General features: G+C 41.8%; 1 protein-coding gene across 1 annotated transcript in view; it reads right to left on the bottom strand.

The window, feature by feature from the left end:
• The window catches only part of LOC115169613 (voltage-dependent R-type calcium channel subunit alpha-1E-like), a 101,339-nt gene that overhangs the window by 55,114 nt on the left and 21,108 nt on the right, over positions 1-25,117 (bottom strand). The gene's annotated exons all lie outside the window — the stretch shown is intronic.

The following is a 25,117-nucleotide window of genomic DNA, read 5'->3' as shown; positions in this document are numbered from 1 at the left end:
AGAGAGAGAGAGAGAGAGAGAGAACACATGGAAACCATATGTTTTCTGTATTTGATACCAGTCCACCAATTCTGCTTCAGCCATTACCACGAGCCCGTCCTCCCCAATTAAGGTGCCACCAAGCTCCTGTGGTGGAGAGGTGTAGGAGTCTACAGCCAGAAAACACATTTAACAAAAGCTGCAGCACTGCTGCTTTTTCAAGGCTGATCTGCTGGGGGGGAGACTGGTTTTGAGACTGGTTAGGTTTGCTCTCAGAACCACACGACCAATAGCCTCGTCCCAGATCTGTTTGTGCTTTTGCCAACACCACTGCTGTCACTGTCAAGCCAAACATGACAATGAGTGACAGTTGATATGATAGCACAAACAGACTGGCACTCAGGTTACACAAACCAACTGTCACATAAACACAGTCTAAATCAAGCAGTTCCTGCATTGGAGAAATACACTAGCTAATAGTGATTAGTATTTTCAGTAGTTGTTAATGTTAAGGGATTGATAGGAGTAGCATCGGCAGATTTCTGGAATTGATTTATGTTGTTTAAGTGTTTGTTTGTCGTCGTTCATTCGCGCTACAGTGAGAAGTTGCTTCACTATCACGTTCATCCTCATAGTGTAACTCTTAATTGTACTGAAACTGACTTTTAAGTGATTGAATTCATTACGTGAACAGAATGCGGCCTGCCGGCCTCTCCCACACACCTCCACCTACACGGAGAACCAGCACTGAACACTGGGAGGGAAAAATAGAGAAAAAGAGAGAGAGAATAACTCTAATCTGAACATCACGTTGCTGCCATTATAAGACAACTCTGCTTACAGCTAACGACAACAACACAAACAGAGGAGTCCTTCCTGTATGTAGAAGAGAGTGGGGGAAATTACACCAAAGGGGTAAGTTGAACCAGCCTTGTTTCTAGGAAACCATACACAAAATGAATCATTTCACCAAATATTTCATGGAGTCTGTGAAGGAAGAAACTACATGGAAAAAGTGGTCAGCAAGTTAGATCCAAAAAACTGATTTTCACCAAGTCAAATTAATTTATTGTGTTAGAGGTTTCATGATGCTTCCATCTAAACCAACATCAATCATTTTATGATTGTTCTATACATTAGTTGGGGTCTATAAGCTTCAATATGAGGTCTTAAACCTACTGTAATATGAAAGTGCATCCTTGTACCTGTGTGGGCTAATATAGTCAAAATGTTTGCCTATGGGTAAATTGAGCCAATGGCCATGGGGTATGTTGAGCCGATGGCAATTAGAGCAAATTGAAATGTTTTCTTCCCAGACATAATGCAAGGCCTTATCGCTGGGATACAAGGTAACAACAGGGTCTGGCCTATGTTAAAACTGTTTAAAAAAGTACAAAGTGTTTTTTAGATGTTAAGCCTCTGTTAAAAGATGCTTAAAATTATTAAAAGATTGTGTTCGTATTTGTTTGATTGTGTTGTCTTGTGTTTGGGAAAAAAATATGGTTATGGTAGTGATAATATTTCATTCAGTACAGAAATTTGTAGGCGGCTTAACTTACCCTGTCTCGCGGCTCAACTTACCCCATATCCGGGCAAAGTTGTGCCAAGAGAATACAATTTTTAGACAAGCTAGCTTTTCAAAACTGTAGAGTTTACATGATTCTGATTATTTCCAGGGATACACAACATCGTGAAATATATGTAGATATATTTTCCTTGACGGAGTGCTCACTGACAAAGAAATTATCAGTCTATAATTTTAATGGTAGGTTTATTTGAACAGTGAGAGACAGAATAACAACAAAAAAATCCAGAAAAACGCATGTCAAAAATGTTATAAAATTATTTGCATTTTAATGAGGGAAATAAGTATTTGACCCCTCTGCAAAACATGACTTAGTACTTGGTGGCAAAACCCTTGTTGGCAATCACAGAGGTCAGACGTTTCTTGTAGTTGGCCACCAGGTTTGCACACATCTCAGGAGGGATTTTGTCCCACTCCTCTTTGCAGATCTTCTCCAAGTCATTAAGGTTTCGAGGCTGACGTTTGGCAACTCAAACCTTCAGCTCCCTCCACAGATTTTCTATGGGATTAAGGTCTGGAGACTGGCTAGGCCACTCCAGGACCTTAATGTGCTTCTTCTTGAGCCACTCCTTTGTTGCCTTGGCCGTGTGTTTTGGGTCATTGTCATGCTGGAATACCCATCTACGACCCATTTTCAATGCCCTGGCTGAGGGAAGGAGGTTCTCACCCAAGATTTGACGGTACATGGCCCCGTCCATCGTCCCTTTGATGCGGTGAAGTTGTCCTGTCCCCTTAGCAGAAAAACACCCCCAAAGCATAATGTTTCCACCTCCATGTTTGATGGTGGGGATGGTGTTCTTGGGGTCATAGGCAGTATTCCTCCTCCTCCAAACACGGTGAGTTGAGTTGATGCCAAAGAGCTCCATTTTGGTCTCATCTGACCACAACACTTTCACCCAGTTGTCCTCTGAATCATTCAGATGTTCATTGGCAAACTTCAGACGGGCATGTATATGTGCTTTCTTGAGCAGGGAGACCTTGCGGGCGCTGCAGGATTTCAGTCCTTCACGGCGTAGTGTGTTACCAATTGTTTTCTTGGTGACTATGGTCCCAGCTGCCTTGAGATCATTGACAATATCCTCCTGTGTAGTTCTGGGCTGATTCCTCTTTGAGAATAAACTCCATCCCCCCCATTGCCCCAGCAGGCTGTGACAGCCTCTGGTCCCATAACAGACACAAATTAAATGTGTGGTGCTTTTACTAACCATTTAGCCCCAGCTGGCCATCTATTTGTAAAAATTCTGGACACCTGCTCGTCGAACATCTCATTCCAAAATCATGGCCATTAATATGGAGTTGGTCCCCCCCTTTGCTGCTATAACAGCCTCCACACTTCTAGGAAGGCTTTCCACTAAATGTTGGAACATTTCTGTGGGGACTTGCTTCCATTCAGCCACAAGAGCATTAGTGAGGTCGGACAGTGTTGTTGGGCTATTAGGCCTGGCTCGCAGTCTGCATTTCAATTCATCCCAAAGGTGTTCGATAAGGTTGAGGATAGGGCTCTGTGCACAGGGCGTTGTCCCGCTGAAACAGTAAAGGGCTTTCCACAAACTGTTGCCACAAAGTTGGAAGCACAGAATCATCTAGAATGTAATTCTATGCTGTAGAGTTAAGAGTTCCCTTCACTGGAACTAAGGGGCCTAGCCCGAACCATGAAAAACTTCCACAGACCATTATTCCTCCTCCACCAAATGTTGCAGTTAGCACTATGCATCGGGGCAGGTAGCATCTGCCAAACCCAGATTTGTTGGTCGGACTGCCAGATGGTGAAGCGTGATTTATCACTCCAGAGAACGCGTTTCCACTGCTCAAGAGTCCAATGGCGGCAATCTTTACACCACTTCAGCCGACGCTTGGCATTGCGCATGGTGATCTTAGGCTTGTGTGTGGCTGCTCAGCCATGGAAACCCATTTCATCAAGCTCCCGACAAACAGTTCTGTGCTGACGTTGCTTCCAGAGGCAGTTAGGAACTCGGTAGTGAGAGTGCCAGTTGGTCAGCACACATCCTGGTAATCTGTCTGGCCCCGCAGCCTTGTGTATGTTGACCTGTTTAAAGGTCTTACACACATTGGCTACGGAGAGCGTGATCACACAGTCGTCCGGAACAGCTGATGCTCTCATGCATGCCTCAGTGTTGCTTGCCTCGATTTAGCTCATCTGGAAGGCTCGTGTCACTGGGCAGCTCGCGGCTGTGCTTCCCTTTGTAGTCTGTAATAGTTTCCAAGCCCTGCCACATAAGACGAGCGTCTGAGCCGGTGTAGTATGATTCAATCTTAGCCCTGTATTGACGCTTTGCCTGTTTGATAGTTTGTCGCAGGGCATAGCAGGGTTTCTTGTAAGCTTCTGGGTTAGAGTCCCACACCTTGAAAGCGGCAGCTCTACCCTTTAGCTCAGTGCGAATGTTGCCTGTAATCCATGGCTTCTGGTTGGGGTATGTACGTACAGTCACTGTGGGGACGACGTCCTCGATGCACTTATTAATAAAGCCAGTGACTGATGTGGTGTACCCCTCAATGCCATCGGAAGAATCCCGGAACATGTTCCAGTCTGTGATAGCAAAACAGTCCCCCCCCCCCCCGTCTTACCGGAGTGTGCTCTTCTATGTTGCCGGTGCAGCGTGTATCCCGCTAGCTGAATATCCATGTCGTCATTCAGCCACGATTCCGTGAAACATAGGCTATTACAGTTTTTGATGTCCCGTTGGTAGGATATTCGTGATCGTACCTCATCTAATTTATTGTCCAATGATTGCACATTGGCGAGTAGTATTGTTGGTAACGGCAGCTTTCCCAGTCGCCTTCCGTCCATCGTCCGTTTGATGCGGTGAAGTTGTCCTGTCCCCTTAGCAGAAAAACACCCCCAAAGCATAATGTTTCCACCTCCATGTTTGATGGTGGGGATGGTGTTCTTGGGGTCATAGGCAGTATTCCTCCTCCTCCAAACACGGTGAGTTGAGTTGATGCCAAAGAGCTCCATTTTGGTCTCATCTGACCACAACACTTTCACCCAGTTGTCCTCTGAATCATTCAGATGTTCATTGGCAAACTTCAGACGGGCATGTATATGTGCTTTCTTGAGCAGGGAGACCTTGCGGGCGCTGCAGGATTTCAGTCCTTCACGGCGTAGTGTGTTACCAATTGTTTTCTTGGTGACTATGGTCCCAGCTGCCTTGAGATCATTGACAATAGCCTCCTGTGTAGTTCTGGGCTGATTCCTCACCATTCTCATGATCATTGCAACTCCACGAGGTGAGATCTTGCATGGAGCCCCAGGCCGAGGGAGATTGACAGTTCTTTTGTGTTTCTTCCATTTGCGAATAATCACACCAACTGTTGTCACCTTCTCACCAAGCTGCTTGGCGATGGTCTTGTAGCCCATTCCAGCCTTGTGTAGGTCTACAATCTTGTCCCTGACATCCTTGGAGAGCTCTTTGATCTTGGCCATGGTGGAGAGTTTGTAATCTGATTGATTGATTGCTTCTGTGGACAGGTGTCTTTTATACAGGTAACAAACTGAGATTAGGAGCACTCCCTTTAAGAGTGTGCTCCTAATCTCAGCTCGTTACCTGTATAAAAGACACCTGGGAGCCAGAAATCTTTCTGATTGACAGGGGGTCAAATACTTATTTCCCTCATTAAAATGCAAATCAATTTATAACATTTTTGACGTGTTTTTCTGGATTTGTTTGTTGTTATTCTGTCTCTCACTGTTCAAATAAACCTACCATTAAAATTATAGACTGATCATTTCTTTGTCAGTGGGCAAACGTACAAAATCAGCAGGGGATCAAATACTTTTTTCCCTCTCTGTAAGTGCATTATCTTCCATTTAACTTCATAAACAAAATGTTTTATAAAACGTTTAGCGTGCTTCCATTGGGATTAGTAAAGCATGCGGCATTAAACCATTATTAGTCACAGAATAAATAGCTGGGTCTGTGTTTTCCCAACCACTACCCACATGGGACTAGAAACCATTGTTTATACAGTTCAATTAGCACAGCAAGATTGGAAATGTGCCCCCCTATCCCCCCATCCCCCCTATAATATAAGTGCTGTATAATATTGCCAATGCTGTGTACAGACTGAAAATGGAGAGAACGGGAATCAAGAGGTGGACTGAATATATGTTGAGGAGCTGGGAGTGTCCACTGTAGCTGTGTGTGAGGTGTGAGGCGATGCCGAGTACAGGTAATCCACACACACACATATACACACACACACACAGACATCATGGAGTAGCTGTCTCTGTGCCAGATGGCTAATAAATCATTCAGAACACCCTTCCAGATCTATTATGAATCAGAGCTAAGTGTCACACACACACACACACACTCTAACAGGAACAGCAGAGGGACAGCATGAGGAGAGGCAGGTGATGGCTGGGGGATGAGGGGAGTATGGAGGATGAGCTGGTCTGGCACGGCACATACGGTAGAGAGAGGGGTGAGGGGGCAAGGGGTGAGAGGCGAGGAGTGGGGAGGGTGAGTTGGTCTGTGGTCTGAATGTGTCATTCAGGCTGACACATACATTGTAGAGGGGTCAGTAGTACAGTACAATGAAATGCAGTTTGGCATAGAGGGTATTCAGCAAACCAGGAGCATTCCCAGAACATTAGCTAAGATTCCCATTAAGTTCAAGTTAGGGTTGTATGTAACATTAGGATGATAACATAACCAAAACATTCAAAAACCAAAAATGTTTTTTTTTTATGTGTAAAATTAAATATCCTTGGTATGTTCACCTAGCATTCACTAAAATGTTCCCAGAAAGTCAAAATTCTGGGAACATTGTGGGAACAGTCGGGTGGGAACATTGTGTCCAGCACGACTGGACAGTTTTTGTGTTATGAGAATATTTGCCACAACTTAACTAATGTTTACAGAACCAACATTGTGAGGACATCACAAAAGATGAACTGACCTGCTGTACGGATGATTATACAATGTTTATTTTAGGGTGCAAAAAACATTTACCTGATGTTACAAGAACATTCCCAGAACACATGTTTTATGTTATTTAAAAGCTCCCAGAACATTTAATTAGGTTGTGGGAACAGATCAACACACCCCAATTTAAAACTGCCTGAAAAATCTACTTTTTTTCATTCTGACAAACGCCCCTCATAAGTTTACTGCCAATGGAATCTTTGCTAATGAGCTCAGTGACCATTGTCCCATATAAGAGATTAAAGATTTCATGAAAGAAACTTGCTTGGAGTAAGGCTAGATTGACTGATTCTTCCCGTGACTGGCAGTCCATCAGACGTTTGAGAATATATGTCTTAATCTGTTTCGAAAAGCAAAGTCAGCATACTTCTTCAATTGTGTACGGAGAGTGGTGGAAATCCAGCTAAATTCTGGAAAGTGGTCAAATCTTTGAGAATAAACTCCATCCCCCCCATTGCCCCAGCAGGCTGTGACAGCCTCTGGTCCCATAACAGACACAAATTAAATGTGTGGTGCTTTTACTAACCATTTAGCCCCAGCTGGCCATCTATTTGTAAAAATTCTGGACACCTGCTCGTCGAACATCTCATTCCAAAATCATGGCCATTAATATGGAGTTGGTCCCCCCCTTTGCTGCTATAACAGCCTCCACACTTCTAGGAAGGCTTTCCACTAAATGTTGGAACATTTCTTTGGGGACTTGCTTCCATTCAGCCACAAGAGCATTAGTGAGGTCGGACAGTGTTGTTGGGCTATTAGGCCTGGCTCGCAGTCTGCGTTTCAATTCATCCCAAAGGTGTTCGATAAGGTTGAGGATAGGGCTCTGTGCACAGGGCGTTGTCCCGCTGAAACAGTAAAGGGCTTTCCACAAACTGTTGCCACAAAGTTGGAAGCACAGAATCATCTAGAATGTAATTCTATGCTGTAGAGTTAAGAGTTCCCTTCACTGGAACTAAGGGGCCTAGCCCGAACCATGAAAAACTTCCACAGACCATTATTCCTCCTCCACCAAATGTTGCAGTTGGCACTATGCATCGGGGCAGGTAGCATCTGCCAAACCCAGATTTGTTGGTCGGACTGCCAGATGGTGAAGCGTGATTTATCACTCCAGAGAACGCGTTTCCACTGCTCAAGAGTCCAATGGCGGCAATCTTTACACCACTTCAGCCGACGCTTGGCATTGCGCATGGTGATCTTAGGCTTGTGTGTGGCTGCTCAGCCATGGAAACCCATTTCATCAAGCTCCCGACAAACAGTTCTGTGCTGACGTTGCTTCCAGAGGCAGTTAGGAACTCGGTAGTGAGAGTGCCAGTTGGTCAGCACACATCCTGGTAATCTGTCTGGCCCCGCAGCCTTGTGTATGTTGACCTGTTTAAAGGTCTTACACACATTGGCTACGGAGAGCGTGATCACACAGTCGTCCGGAACAGCTGATGCTCTCATGCATGCCTCAGTGTTGCTTGCCTCGATTTAGCTCATCTGGAAGGCTCGTGTCACTGGGCAGCTCGCGGCTGTGCTTCCCTTTGTAGTCTGTAATAGTTTCCAAGCCCTGCCACATAAGACGAGCGTCTGAGCCGGTGTAGTATGATTCAATCTTAGCCCTGTATTGACGCTTTGCCTGTTTGATAGTTCGTCGCAGGGCATAGCAGGGTTTCTTGTAAGCTTCTGGGTTAGAGTCCCGCACCTTGAAAGCGGCAGCTCTACCCTTTAGCTCAGTGCGAATGTTGCCTGTAATCCATGGCTTCTGGTTGGGGTATGTACGTACAGTCACTGTGGGGACGACGTCCTCGATGCACTTATTAATAAAGCCAGTGACTGATGTGGTGTACCCCTCAATGCCATCGGAAGAATCCCGGAACATGTTCCAGTCTGTGATAGCAAAACAGTCCCCCCCCCCCCCCCCCCCCCCCCCCCCGTCTTACCGGAGTGTGCTCTTCTATGTTGCCGGTGCAGCGTGTATCCCGCTAGCTGAATATCCATGTCGTCATTCAGCCACGATTCCGTGAAACATAGGCTATTACAGTTTTTGATGTCCCGTTGGTAGGATATTCGTGATCGTACCTCATCTAATTTATTGTCCAATGATTGCACATTGGCGAGTAGTATTGTTGGTAACGGCAGCTTTCCCAGTCGCCTTCTCCGGGTCCTGACCAGGCATCCGGCTCTTTGTCCTCTGTACCTGCGTCTCTTCCTCTTGCAAATAATGGGGATGTCGACCCTGTGGGGTGTTTGGAGAATGTCTTGTGCATCATCCTTGTTGTAGAAAAAATCTTTGTCTAATCCGAGGTGAGTGATCGCTGTCCTGATATCCAGAAGCTCTTTTTTGCCGTAAGATACGGTTGCAGAAACATTATGTACAAAATAAGTTACAAATAATGCGAAAAAAAACACATAAAAGCACAATTGGTTGGGTGCCCATAAAACTGCTGCCATTTGTAACCTGTGGTAAATTCAATTAACCACCAAGACTCTTCCTAGAACTGGCTGCCCGGCCAAACTAAGCAATCGGGGGAGAAGAGCCTTGGTCAGGGAGGTGACCAAGAACCTGATGGACACACTGACAGAGCTCTAGAGTTCCTCTATGGAGATGGGATAGCCTTCCAGAAGGACAACCATCTCTGCAGCACTCCACCAATCAGGCATTTATGATAGATTGGCCAGACCGAAGCCATTCCTCAGTTAAAGGCATGACAGCCCTTTTGGACTTTGCCAGATGGCACCTAAAGGACTCAGATCATGAGAAACAAGATTCTCTGGTCTGATGAAACCAAGATTGAACTCTTTGGCCTGAATGTCAAGCTCTACGTCTGGAGGAAACCTGACACCATCCCTATGGTGAAACATGGTGGTGGCAGCATCATGCTGTGGGGATGTTTTCATCGGCAGGGACTAGGAGACAAGTCAGGATCGAGGGAAAGATGAACGGAGCAAAGTACAGAGAGATCCTTGAATGAAACCTGCTCCAGAGCACTCAGGATCACAGACTGAGGGAAAGGTTCACCTTCCAACAGGACAATGACCCTAAGCACACAGCCAAGACTATGCATGAGTGGTTTTGGGACAGGTCTCTGAATGTTCTTGAGTGGCCCAGCCAGAGCCCAGACTTGAACCTGATCGAACATCTCTGAAGAGACCTGAAAATAGCTGTGTAGTGACGCTCCCCATCCAATCTGACAGAGCTTGAGAGGAACTGCAGAGAAGAATGGGGGAAACTCCCCAAATACAGGTGTGCCAAGAAGACTCGAGGCTGTAATCACTGCCAAAGGTGCTTCAACAAAGTACTGTGTAAAGGTTCTGAATACTTATGTAAATTTGATATTTCAGTTTTTTATTTTTAACCTTTTCACACGTGAGTTCCAAATATCTCTAACCATCGCCCCAGCGTGAGTTGTTTTATGGCCGTGATGTCAGAATGCACTCACTGTTCCAAAATGTGACTATTACACAACAGGACAGTTAACACGCGCTACCTGCTAATTCTCTATAGGCTATGTTTCAACTTGTCAATTTCCAAGTATTTTCTAACAATAGTTTGAATTGAGGTGTGTTCGACCTCATTAATTCAGATGGAAGTAGCCCATTTCAGTGTAGATTACAATTTATGTTTGAGGCTTTACTGAGCCAGACAAACTTTCCTCTTCGAGGAGAGCTCTTCACAATTTTTTTCGCACTTCAAGTATGCAGACCTTTGCACAGTCTTGCACGAACCAGCTGGCCCTTGCATTGTTGCATTGTTGTTTTCCTTACAAATAATAACTTTGGACGTGTGCGTTCCTATCTATTTAAGTGCCTTTTTTTCTGTATGTTCTCATTTCTACTGAAGCATACAGTGTGGGTGTGTCACGGTTGTCGTAGGGTAAAGTGGACCAAGACACAGCGGGGAAATGTGCACTCATCTTCTTTTATTTAAACAGACAAAGAAGGTAAACCAAAATAAATACGTACACAAAAAACACAACGACAAATAACAAGCCGGTAAGGCACAGAGCTATACACGGCACAATCTCCCACAAAATTACTAAGACAAACACATACCAATATATAGGACCCTCAATCAGAGGCAACTAGAAAACACCTGCCTCAAATTGAGAGTCCAATCCCCAATTAACTAAACATAGAAATACAAATAACTAGACTAAACATAGAAATACATTAACATAGAACAGTGCCCAAAACCCAGAAAAATAAATCAAACACCCAACTAATAACATAACCAGCCCGAACCACATAAAACAAATACCCCCTGCCACGTCCTGACCAAACTACAATAACAAATAACCCCTATTACTGGTCAGGACGTGACAGGGTGTATGTATGGGGCATTATGTATTTCATTTTATTAACATGTTTTCAAGTACGGGTGACAAATAATGCATTCCGATTATTGCATAGATTGTAATGGACACCTATGATGTGTAAAAAACTTTTTTGTATTTTGTTGTACTGATTATAATTAGCTAATTCTAAGCTATTTGCCAGCTATGTGTGTGGCGTCATGTTTGTTGACATTATACAATGCATTCTGGGTTTCACGTAAACGTCTGTCAGACCAAATATGTTATAATAAGGTGAAGGAATTGTTCACTTATCCTTCAAATAAACTTCCGGAAGTGAATGAAGGGAAGTGAAAGATCGTAGACGACACACCCCTTCAACATGCATACTGCAAACAGACCAAACTAATCTTGTCTCCTCTTATCTTTGGTTCACGCGAGAGAAAAACTACCCATTGTCTGATTACTTTTGATTTGTAGAAAGTGTTTTGCTCAGTTATTTCGATCAATGTTGAGCTCACCCGTGATGTGATGAATTATAAATATAAATTGTTATTAGCTAATTCACTTTGTGGTTTCTGTCACCCGAGAGTTCTCTAAATAGGACTGCTTGTTTTACGTCAATCTTTCCTCAGTTAGCGCTAGGACCAATGTAGCCTACATTTTCCGGTTTGGATGATTGTGTTATGCTGTCGTTATTTCTGTGAATGTCTGAACATTGCATCCAAAAATAAACTGGTAACATTCAGGACATAACTATGTAAGGACTGTGTGCAACATGTTTCTGTGAAAAAAAAACAGTGTGGCCAGCTCAAGCGCTGACTGTTGCATCAATCGAAACTGGATGTTCTAAATAAGCGCTCTAATCACACCGGTTTGAGCGTATGCTACAGGGACCACTGTAGAATGACCACACCCGTTTATTGCTACGTGTGAAAAGGTTAATACACTTGCAAAAATGTCTAAAAACCTGTTTTTGCTTTGTCATAATGAGGTATTGTGTGTAGATTGATGATTAAAAAAATAAATAATCAATTTTAGAATAAGGCTGTAACATAAGGGTCAAGGGGTCTGAATACTTTCTGAATGCAGGCTGTTTTTTATACATGCAGTTACACTGCAGTTTTTACAACTGCAGTGTATGATATACCATTTGCATACAAGGATGTGATGAGTCTTGGAATATTGAACACTGTAAATGTGAACTGGTGTCACGGTCGTCGTAATAGATGGACCAAGGCGCAGCGGGTACGTGAATGCTCATTTTATTTATCCAAAACAAACACGAAAAACTGACGACAAAACAGACTTGTAGGCAACACACAGCAATACAAGAAACAATCTCCCACAAACCCAAAAACAAACACACTCCTAAATATAGGACCTTCAATCAGAGGCAACGATAGACAGCTGCCTCCAATTGAAGGCCCCAATCCCCATTACCTAAACATAGAAATACAATACCCTAGCACAGACATAGAACTAACAACATAGAACTAATAAAAAAAACAGACTAATAAATCAAATACCCCTCTACATGAACACATACTCAAACACACCCTGAACCACATAAAACAAATACCCCCTGCCACGTCCTGACCAAACTATAAGAACAAATAACCCCTTTACTGGTCAGGACGTGACAACTGGAGAGACAATGCACAACATCCCAAGAAAGCTGAGCAGACGAAACGCAAACGATGGGGACATTTGACTAACTTACAGTAATTCTCCTGTTTTATATGGTGTCCTGTGTGAATTTAGGTATGCTCCCTCTAATTCTCTCTCTCTCTCCTCCCAGAGGACCTGAGCCCTGGGACCATGCCTCAGGACTACCTGGCCTGATGACTCCTTGATGTCCCCAGTCCACCTGGTCGTGCTGCTGCTCCAGTTTCAACTGTTCTGCCTGCGGCTATGGAACCCTGACCTGTTCACTGCACATACTACCTTGTCCCGGACCTGCTGTTTTCAACTCTCTCTCTCTCCACCGAACCTGCTGTCTCGAACTCTGAATGCTTGACTATGAAAAGCCAACTGACATTTATTCCTGAGGTGCTGACCTGTTGCATCCTCTACAACCACTGTGATTATTATTATTTGACCCTGCTGGTCATCTATGAACGTTTGAACATCTTGGCCATGTACTGTTATAATCTCCACCCGGCACAGCCAGAAGAGGACTGGCCACCCCTCAGAGCCTGGTTCCTCTCTAGGTTTCTTCCTAGGTTCTGGCCTTTCTAGGGAGTTTTTCCTATCCACCGTACTTCTACATCTGCATTGCTTGCTGTTTGGGGTTTTAGGCTGGGTTTCTGTGTAGCACTTCATGACATCGGGTGATTTAAAAAGGGCTTTATGAATAAGTTTGATTGATTGATTGATTGATTGATTGATTGATTGAATAGAGACCCATCCATTTAGCTAGATGTGTCTGAGGGGTGGTTTGATTTGATTTGATATATAGTGTGTTTACCAGAGACAATGTGAAGAACACCATGCTAGGATATAGGCCAAGGACTAGATAAAGTATTTTTACCTGGAGATTTTATTGTTGGCTACTACTTTCACCACTTGTTTACTACACTACCTTAATCACTCAGTTTAGCCTTTAGTTTGGGCTCACGTGAATACTTAAAGTGATGGGTGGGGTTAAGGCTTAAGGGGGTGTGAACGATGCTGAGTGGGCATACTCAAGAAAGAGCCCTCGAGCAAGTGTGAAAATCTTTCAAGGGGATTTTCTGGTACTTGTTTACAAGGTGGAATCATTTATCACATTTCAAATAAGGTTAACTTTCCCATGTTTCCCCCACCTGCAGTTGTATGATATACCATTATGAAGCTCTGAGTCTGTACTTTTATATAATGTACAAAAAAGCCAATCTTGGAAAGGGTACATAAGACTCAATTGGGACATGTAATCACATATAAAATTAACATTATTATTTATCAGTGGTGGAAAAAGTACTCAATTGTCATACTTGAGTAAAAGTAAAGATACCTTAATAGAAAATGACTCAAGTAAAAGTGAAAGTCACCCAGTACAATCCTACTGGAGTAAAAGTCTAAAAGTATTTGGTTTTAAATATACTTAAGTATCAAAATTAAATGTAATTGATAAAATATACTTAACCCTTCTGTAGTCTTAACATTCTGTATACTACCCTTGTCCCAAGGGTAAAAAATGACCCGCCTTCACTAAACCCCTAAAATAAAGCAACTTAATTGAATTTTAAACCCCAAATCTATTTTGCATGATGAAACAACCTGTCATTCATCACAAACTTTGTGAATATCTGGGTTTTCCCTCTTCACAATGCAGAAAGACTGCATTTAATTAGCGGACACCACTCATTTTTATTACAACACACTTGTCATAATTGTTTTCTTTACTAAAGTAAAGGTTTATTATTATTTTTACTAAAGGTACTGCATAGGTGTAAACATAATTTTTTTTAGCAAGAGATAGCACTTGTATAGCCTAAGAAAGTAGCATAAATGAGCAGAAAGTAGTTTTGAATGCATTTTATTGAAGGGAAGCAGTAACAGTCTTGAACGTTTTTGGCAACATAGTGATATATTCTTACATACTGTACAATGTGGAATTAAACTACAAAATACTAGTCTTCTCCCATTTTTTAACCATTGCCCCCACCCACAAAGTGTATAAACAACAACAATAAATAAGAATAAAATAAGATAAGAGATACAAAACAAAAACGTAAAGAACGTAAATCAATCAACTCTAATTAGCACATGTAGGGCAGTATGCAAGTGTGTGTGCATGGACTTTGAAGATGTATTTCTCACATGTGTAGCACATAGTATTTGTTTTACAGTCCTTCTTTGGGGGCAGAATTGGCATCTCCTCTTGCCTTCCCCAGCTGCAGCCTCAGGTGGATCAGGACAAGATTCAGCCCCCTGAAAAATCTTTCACAAGCGCTGCAGAGGCTGCTGTGCGGGGGAGGTGCTCCCTTCTTTGAATGTGTGGGGTTACAAGTGCCTTTCCCAGCTGCTCCAGGAGCACCCTCCTCTTGTTCCGCTTGTCAGGCATCCAGGTATGGTTGATCTTGTTCCATATCACGAAGGCATTGTATGAGGACACATCAATGATGTTATGGAAAATGACCAGGGGCCAGCAGGCAGTCATCCTCCTGCAGCTGTAAGTTCCAATCACCTTGTCCAGGTTGTCCATGCCTCCTTTGTTGTGGTTGTAGTCCAGGATGACGGCTGGCGTCCTGTCCTCACAATCACTGATCTCAGCCGTTTTGTGCAGTGTGCTCAGGAGGACCATATTCTTGTTCCTCTTTGGGAGGTAAGAAACTAGAGTGGTGGTGGGGGTGAAGACAAACTTTGATGAGAAGGCCTCTCTCCCCCTTGTTGTGAGGAGTGCAGGGCGGAGCTTAGGCTTGTTCTTTCTAACTGTGCCAACCATGGCGATCTTCCTCTTCAGTAGCTGCTGGCTGAGTTCAATCAGTAGCATACATAATCTGAATTTCTCATTGTGTGTGTGGGTGGGTGGGTGTGTGTGTTTGTGGTGTGTAAATGATTTTATAACTGCCGGGTAAAAAATGACCCTAAGACAATCTTTGTACCCTGGTGGTGTACAGCTTTCATGGAAATATGAACAAAGGCGATATTTAACTTTTTCTAATGTTGGGGTCAATCTAGGAAAAGTCATCAAATTTTAAGCTGATTTTTTTTAATTTAGGGAGTTTTCTCTGCTGTTAAACATAGTGGCGGGTCATTTTCGACCTTAAGACAACACAAGGGTTAAGTATCAAAAGTAGAATTAAAAGTATACATTGTTTCACATTCCTTATATTAAGCAAACGCGGATAGCCAGGGGCACGGTCCAACAATCAGACATAATTTACAAATGAACCATGTGTTTAGTGAGTCTGCCAGATCAGAGGCAGTAGGGATGACCAGGGATGTTCTCTTGATAAGTATGCGAATTAGACCATTTTCCTGTCCTGCTAAGCATTCAAAATGTAACGAGTACTTTTGGGTGTCAGACAAAATGTATGGAGTAAGGAATGTAGTGAAGTAAAAGGAAAAGTTGTGAAAAATATAAATAGTAAAGTAAAGTACAGATACCCCCAAAAGCAGCCCTTAAAGCAGCCCTTCTTAAAGTATGGGTCGCGACACTTAATGGTGGGTCGCGACGTGTCAGAGTAAATGTATAATTATTTCATTAATAACTGGAATTGATTTGGACAAGTGCACGTTTACTTCACGGTTTACCGGATCTTTTTTCTGCAGTTTTCTTGAAGAACACTCCGCGACACACGCTGCGGCGCTGTCGTTCAGCGGCAGATGAATCGCTGTCAGCCACTGACTTGTCATTCCCACTCGCCGTCATTCACCGCTGTCATCAAATTGACTCATGCTAGACACAAGTTCTAACTGAGCTCAATTGTCATGAAACGCAAATACAGCGATAAGTTTCTCTCTCTTTCATACAAACTTATAACGAGGAGCGCCCACAATGTGTTCTCGGCGGGGAAGTGCTTAGTAGTGCTTCGACAGTGGAAAAGTAAGTCAGCTAGCAAGTCATTGTTGTCATTTTATAACAGGTGAGGACAGCAGAAATAAGGGAGTACTGACTAACTCTCATAGTACTAGATGTGAGTTTGTCTTTCAAACAATCCCCTGGCCTTGTAAACAGCTAATAGCTAACATTAGCCAAAGCAAGCTAGCTACTGTAACAGTACAGATGAAGATGAAAAATGATCAGGCTTACTGTACATTTTACTGTTGAAATTATTGTTGAAAACTAGTCTAGGTTGGAACTGTTGCTGTTAAAATACAAGTAATAACTGTTATTCTTAACTGGAATAAACTGAAGCAAGATGCTTTTTGAGTCAGTTCTGGGTTGCTCATCTACAGCAGGAAGCGGTCTCCTGCCTGACTGAGAAAGCAGTAGATTTTCTGATCCAGTTTGGCACCACATACCTATGCGAGCCAGGGTTCTCAACTCTGACATACTTAAAAAACAAGTACAGAAAGAGTTTGAAGCTGAGAATGACCTCAGTGTTGCACTGTTAAAAACAGAGCCCAGAATAGACATGCTTGTTGACAACCTCAACCAGCCACACACCTCTCATTAGGACTGTGTGTATGTGTGTGTGTGTGTGTGTGTGTGTGTTTGTTTGTTTTCTGGTCTACATCTGTGTGATGTGATCAATCAGTTTATTCCAGTTCAGAATAAAAAATATGTATTGTATATTAACAGCAACAGTTCCAACCTAGACTTTCTTTCAACAATAATTTCTACAGTAAGTTATACAGTAGGCCTGATAATTTTCCATCTGTACTGTTACTTTCAGTAGGGTTGCACAATCAAAAAGAATGTGTGTGTGTTCTGTTATTCATCTGTGTGATGTGATCAATCAATTTATTCCAGTTCAGAATGAAAATAATTTATTGTATTTTAACAGCAACAGTTCCAACCTAGACAGTTATGTAAGAGTGTTTTTAATGGGGGAAAATAAAAATGAATAGATATTTAAATGGATATTTAATTTCATTGTTATTTGTTTTTGTCTATATTGCATTTATTTTAGGCATAAGGGCAATAAAATGTACCAATATTTATGTATAGTTGTATATTTTCCTAAACTTGGGTCCCAGGAAAACACAGAATTTCTCATTTGGGTCCCAGGCTGAAAAAGTTTAAGAACCCCTGCTTTAAAATATTTTTACTTAAGTGCTTTATACCACTGTTATTTATATATTGTAACAAGTGGTAACTATCCCAACACTGGGATATGCATAGGCTTTTGAAGAACTCATACACTTGTGTAAGCCACATTAAAGCTACAAATGTGGCAGCGTTCAACCTTAACATGTGATAACAAAACAACAGATTAACCCGAATTACATTTACTCTTACGGGTGACCAAAAATATCTATCTGAAAGCCACACCCTACTAAGCCACGCCTCAAGTCTTCTGATCTGACCCGCTGGGTCATATCTCAACAACCTAGCATCAATAACCCTGCATCAACAACCCAACCCTGCTCTTTTTAAAGAAAACAACCCAACTAAGTGACCCAATGCCTGCAACCCAGAAATTGGGTCATCGAAACAACCCAGCATTTTACTGAGTATAGAGAAATTGAGTAGTGATAAGAGGGTTGCAATTTAAAATCCTTGGAGCTGGAAACCCCACCTCTGTATAGGTGCATATATTGTAGCTATCCAGTTGTCCAACTAATTCAGAATGCAGCAGCATGTCTGCTAACGAAGACCAGAAGGTGAGCACACGTAACATCTATTTTAAAGTCCCTGCATTGGTTTCCTGTTAGTTTCAGAATTGATTTAAAAATTGCTTTATTGCTTTATAAAGCACGTCGTGGCCTTGCACTCGAATACATGTCTGATATGCTTTTAAGATATGTGCCTGGTCAGTTCCTCAGATCCTCTGGCAAAGGTCAGAATAAAAGTGTTTGGTGAGGTTGCCTTAAGCCACTATAGTCCTGGCCTCCGGAACAGCCTGATGGAGCATCTTAGGGCCTCAGAAACTGTAGAAATGTTTAAGAAAGATCTTAAGACCCACCTTTTTAGTCAAGCTTTTACTTAGGGGGCTTTTATTTCATGTCCACTGCTATTTTATTGTTGTTTTACTATTTAAATGTCTCACCTTTTATTATTCTCTTTTGTTAAGCACTTTGAAATGCAATCCCATGTAAGATACGTGCTCTATAAATAATGTTTGATTTGTTACAGTACTAAAGCATAATTGGAATACCAACATATGCAATTAAATTCACCTGGGATATGCTAATCAAAAATGACATACCAAACTTGTTGCCAGGGGAGCTACTGTAATTGACCCTATAAAATATCCCAGCAAATCAAATCGTTTTTTGGTGTACGATGGACTAGTGCTGGATTTTTCTACACACTCTCCCCATCAAAATTAAGAATTCTTAATTGAGATCTGAGTCCCTGTAGATTAGGTTCCAGCGATTTGATTATTTTCAGATGAAATGAAAGCTGCCAGCTGCTGGCCCACTGGCCTTGTTTCAATTCCCATCCGGCCGCCGCCGTGACACGTGTGCTGTTTCTTTTAAGTCTGACTTACTTCCTAGCTGGTGGAGGGGAGGGAATGGGTGGAGAGGAGGGGAGAGGGGAAATATGCTTCCAAACAGAAAGTGTGTCAGATAAGTGCAGTAGAAAGCAGGTCATCAGTATTACAGGTTCCAGATGTGTCCGTGTGTGAATCCATGCTGGACAAAAGGATGTGGAAAACATTATAAGTGACAGATTTTGTATATTTTGTTCAAATGAATTGAATTGTAATAGGAGAAGGAGAGTTTGATTTTCAAACCACCCAGCTGCAGTGACCTTTTAGAATATTTTCTGGGTCACGAGATCAGTCCAACTTCCTCAACTGATTAATTCTTCAATATTGATAACACACCTGATTTAATATTTTTCTAGTGAAATATTCTGTCAAATATTTATTTGATTGATTGACTAATCAGTTGATTACTACTACCCAAGAATATACAGTACGTAGCATGCAATATACTGACTATGAGTAGCAGGAAATGGCATGACACATCTTCCATTTGAAATAGTGACATTTGTCAGGGGATGAAGCATTGAAATTAAATAGCTTTGATTCACCCAGGTCCTGACCTGACCTCCATAGGCATATTGCATTTACAACTCTCTCTGTCACGCGCACATGCGCACACGCGCACACACACACACACACACACAGTACACACACACTTTTTTGACCAGCCAGCAGGAGAGCTACTGTACAGTAATGGGCCGGCTCTGTGGTACAGATCGATCATCAACCTTTTTCTTTCCAACAAGAACAGAATGGATGTTCTGTCCTCGAATCATTATCGCCTCAGAAAAAAAGGATTTACTCTGTAAACACCACACCTCTATGTACTCAATAACCGTGTCAGACAGTGACCATACTGTGTCTGTCCTCGTAACACTTGAATACAGAGACTGTACAGACATGGAGTGGTCTGTCTGCCCTGCCGTGACCCGCCCACTGATGACTCTGATAAAAGGGGGGGGGGGATTTCAACCCGAGTTAAGCATGACTAGGTGGAACGTAAAATTCCCTTTTTATGCACTTTTCTCTCTACGCATATTATGACCTTGAACTTAAGCATGAGAATAGCATGCTAGTCACCCACTATTCGTTTGGGGTAGAGATCATAGAAATGAAGGTGTGGGGGAGGTGTGTCTACATATATGCTGTATTCTGACCTCTGAGCTCTACTTTCTTTTCAACGATAGAAATAACACCATTCTCCATGCACTGTAATTTACAAATTGATAGGAGCTATTGATAAAAGCTAGGTAAATGAGTAAGCTGTTTGGATAAATGGATTGTAAATATAAATGACAATTGTTTTCGATCTATTTTACCTTGATCGCTGCAGACAAATGTGAAACCAGTCATATGTTAGAAAACTTAAGCATATCAACATATCACATTTTCCACAGTGAAGTTTATGAAATGCTGGCCTTATAACTTGCAGGAATCAAATTTGACACTCAAGCTATAGGCTTCTGTAGCCATAAGCAAGTGACAGTATAGCGCCAAACCTACCGAGTTGATTTGTGATTTCTAGAATGTTTTAATGATATGCCCTTTTCACTGTATTTTTTATCATTTGCATCGTGTTAAATATTAGACACTGTCGGTAGCCACCATCACTTACACCCACATTCATTCATACGGTTCACGCGACTGGACCGTTGTCATTACAGTTCTATGATTAGTGAGGATTACTTGGGTAGATTTATAGGACTACTGTTCAACCCCTACACTTTTCTCACCTTCCAATATTTCATGGATTGAACAATTGAATATGGCATTTTTTTATTATTCAGAAATAGTTACCTAACTCTAAATAATATGCAAGATCAGAGTATTTTTAAAACTTCTCCAGGATCGGTGGGTCCCCTGCGGGACAGTTCAGCTAACATAGGCTAATACGATTAGCATGAGGTTGTAAGTAACAAGAACATTTCCCAGGACATAGACATATCTGATATTGGCAGAAAGCTTAAATTCTTGTTAATCTAACTGCACTGTTCAATTTATAGTAGCTATTACAGTGAAAGAATACCATGCTATTGTTTGAGGAGAGTGCACAGTTTTGAACATGAAAAGCGATTAATAAACAAATTAGGCACATTTGGGCAGTCTTGATACAACATTTTGAACAGAAATGCAAGGGTTCATTGTATCAGTCTAAAACATTGCACATACACTGCTGCCATCTAGTGGCCAAAATCTAAATTGCACCTGGACTGGAATGATACGTTATGGTTATTCTCTTGCATTTCAAAGATAATGGTACAATTTTTTTAAATTGTTTTTATTTGTATTATCTTCTACCAGATCTAATGTGTTATATTCTCCTACATTCCTTTCACATTTCCACAAGCTTCAAAGTGTTTCCTTTCCTTTCCTTGCTTCAGGGCCTGAGCTACAGGCAGTTAGATATGGGTTTATCATTTTAGATCGAAAATTGAAAAAAAAGGGTCTGATACTTAAGAGGTTTTTAAATCTAGCAATTGGTATTGAAAAGGAGGTGAATATGTGTGTATACATGGCTTTCTTCCATTGATCCCTAATATTCTGAACAGTTCTCTCATATATTCTAGTCCAGTGGTCACCAACCGGTCAGTCGCATTTCTGTAAAAAAACAAAACAATAAAGCCTTGCGTTCCATTTTTTTAAATTAGTTTTTCACTTTTGGTGGTACTGTAGGGGCACTTGATTCAGCAGCCCTCACACCGGGAAGGCAAAGTCTTCCCATTTTCAACCATTTCATGTGTATGAAGGTAGAACTCTGCCTCCCCGGCAGGCCTAGACAGCAAGTTAAGTGCCCCCATAGGCCGACCGCTGCCCAAATGGATAACTCAGGTCACCTTGTCTGCACAGTTTCCTCGAGCCATAGACTAAAAAGAAGCCTCAAACGCACCGCAAAGTTTATACTGTGAGATTTCAAAACTTTTAAAACCATGACTAGAAATAGACGCAACAGATACAGCAAAGAGCTGCTGTTTTTCTGAGTAGGTTATTCAAGTTGTTATTCAGCACTGTCAACACTATGTTCAACAGTTTTATAAGCCATAAAATGTGCGTTCTCCCTACGTCCACTCATGCTACAACCAGCATTGCAGCTGCAATGAATGAGTATTGCAAAGTGTTTCAGTAAGCTTGTGTTGTTATTATTAGCAGCTTGTGTATTTTTTATATTGAGGAATATTTCACTTTCTCTGGTAATAAGAGTAACAACATGAATTAGTGCATGAGGCAGAAATAATGCAGTGCAACTTGAGTTTCGCCATCAGCTGGAAGACTGTCCCCTTTTCTCAGTGAAGGGAGGGAGAGCAGAGGGACGGTGAGTCAAGTGAGCGGCAGCCTCACAGCTGCTCCCTCCCTCCCCTCAGACTGACCATGAGATGCAGGCCATCAGGCCACAAAAAAATATTATGCTCACTCAGCTGTGCCTCATAAGTAATACAACAAATGATCTATTACTAGTGTGATCATATACTGTATCTACATTTTTTCAATAGAATTTAAAAATTGTCTGAGAAGAACAACATTAGTAGGGCAATTCAAGCATAGCCAATATGCAGTGATAATGTTTTGGGCTTATAGCCCACGGCACAAACCTATTGCTAAAAATAATTGCTACAGAACTGTTAATTGGTTAATGTTGCATAGGCTTACGTTTTTTAAATAATGTTTAGAAAAAACTCAGAAAGTAATCTTGACTCAGAAATGTTTGGTGACCACTCTTCTTGTGAGTCTGTCGAGAAAATTCTAATGAAAGTTGCACCAATTTTAAAGGTAGGGCTTTAGATAAATGTACTGAAAACCCAATGAATGAAAACTCTATGAGAAATTCTGTTAGCCAGGAAGTGGGAGGGTTATCAGCGGTTGTATTACATTTATTCAGCGCGCGCAAGGTGTCCGTAACGCACCTGCATAAGGTAAGTCTGAATATCAACTACTGAGAAGTGCATAGGAAAGGCGTACATTTTCTAAGCCTGAATCGGTGCCCAAAATGAATAAGATATATTTTGAATCTAAGTAGAGCCTCTGTTTTGGATTCTTCCAGCGATGGGCATCTATTCTTCCAACACTAAATGGTGAAAGAACAGCTGTTGAGATTGACCTGTTGGTTGCCATGTTCTCACAATGTTAGATATTAATGTTCTAAACACATTTCATGAGAACGTTGCAAGAACATTCCTGTGTCCAGTTTTCTGAGGGTTATGCGAATATTCCATCAAAGTCACTTCAAACATACACAGAACATGGTTGACATGTTCTCAGAATGTAAAAAGATATTCATGTTCTAGACACATTTCATGGGGACGTTGCAAGAATGGTTCCAAAGAAACGTTCTCAGAACAACAACAAAAATTCATTACACATTACGCCTTGTTACTGTTGCCAAGCCCATTAAGGCCCTGATTGGTGAACCACTGATTCAGTCAAAGCTCTTTTTGTCTGTTGACACGGTCAGTGATACACACACATACAGTAGGGCTGTTATGGTGACCGTATTACCGCCACGGCAGTCATATTCCACGTGACTGTTTAGTTACAGTAATTAGGCTTCTCCAAGCTCTGATCCTGCTGATGGTCATTAGTAGCCTACCAAACTTGTTAACTGCCTGGTACTCAGCACTCTATTGTCCCTCTAATCATTCTGACATCAATGCAAATGTAATCATAAAATCTAATCCTATGAGCTCATGTTGCGCAATATTTCTATAGGCTATGCAATTGCGTTATAAAACAGAGTGATGGCCTCTATTAAAAAGAGGAGGATTCCATCAGCTTTCTATAGGCTAGGCCTACTATATTTATTTCTCAACTTTCCTAATAAAAAACATATTGCTTCTCTTTACAACAGGAGTATGGCATAACTGGCTGGCATGAAAATGAACCACGGGAAAAGCGTCCTCCGTTTGCTATTTAAGTGCATAGATGACATGTATTTTTTCCCCCCTGCCACTGTTTTTCGAGACAGGTGCATGATAATGGTCCATTTTAAATCAAAACAAATTTCACACATATATTATTTAGTATATGTAAACACAAGATTAAATCAAGAATAGTCTGATGGGTGGCAACATTAGCCTCTCACTTGTGAATGATATATTCTACTTGTGAGGCTATATTAAATACGATGTTTTAAAATGTAGATGTTCCAAAGGTCTGCATCAGTGGATGGTAATCTAGGCGTGGAAGCCAGGAGATTCTAAATGTGTTTATGTTATTTAAAAGTCAATTACTGTGAGACCGGCAGTTATTTGCTTGATAATTACTGGTTAACTAAATTTAATGAACACTACAGCCCTACTCACACACACTGCTTTTAATATACAGTGTTTTTAACTTACAGATTTTACACACAATATTGCATTGTGCATGTTCATTTATACAGTAATTATTATTCAACATTTCTTCACCTGGGATTTGAACTCACTACCTCCTGGTTCATGGCATTTGTATTGTATTGATTATGCATGCCAAGGCAGCAGCTATTCTTTCTGGGGTCCAGCAAAATTAAGGCAGTTATGCATTTAAGAAAATATTACAATACATTTACAACAGATTTCACAACATATTAAGTGTGTGCCCTCAGGCCCCTACTCTACTACCACATGTCTACAACACAAAATCCATGTGTACGTGTGTGTATAGTGCGTATGTTATCATGTGTCTGTGCCTATGTTGGTGTTGCTTCACAGTCCCTGCTGTTCCATAAGGTGTATTTGTTTGTGTAAATATAATTTTACTGCTTGCATGAGTTACATGATGTGGAATAGAGTTCCATGTAGTCATGGCTCTATATAGTACTGTGCGCCTCCCATTGTCTGTTCTGGACTTGGGGACTGTGAAGAGACCTCTTGTGGCATGTCTTGTGGGGTGTGCATGGGTGTCTGAGCTGTGTGCCAGTAGTTTAGACAGACAGCTCGGTGCATTCAACATGTCAATACCTCTCATAAATAAAAGTAGTGATGAAGTCAATCTCTCCTCCACTTTGAGCCAGGAGAGATTGACATGCATATTATTAACATTAGCTCTCTGTGTACATCCAACGGCCAGCCGTGCTGCCCTGTTCTGAGCCAATTGCAATTTTCCTAAGTCCCTATTGGTGGCACCTGACCACACGACTGAACAGTAGTCCAGGTGCAACAAAACTAGGGCCTGTAGGACCTGCCTTGTTGATAGTGCTCTTAAAAATGCAGAGCAACACTTTATTATGGACAGACCTCTCCCCATCCTAGCTACTGTTTTATCAATATGTTT

The sequence above is a fragment of the Salmo trutta genome, chromosome 31 (assembly GCF_901001165.1).
Source record: "Salmo trutta chromosome 31, fSalTru1.1, whole genome shotgun sequence".
In the NCBI taxonomy this organism is placed as follows: domain Eukaryota; kingdom Metazoa; phylum Chordata; class Actinopteri; order Salmoniformes; family Salmonidae; genus Salmo; species Salmo trutta.
This window is presented reverse-complemented; position numbering and strand designations above follow the sequence as displayed.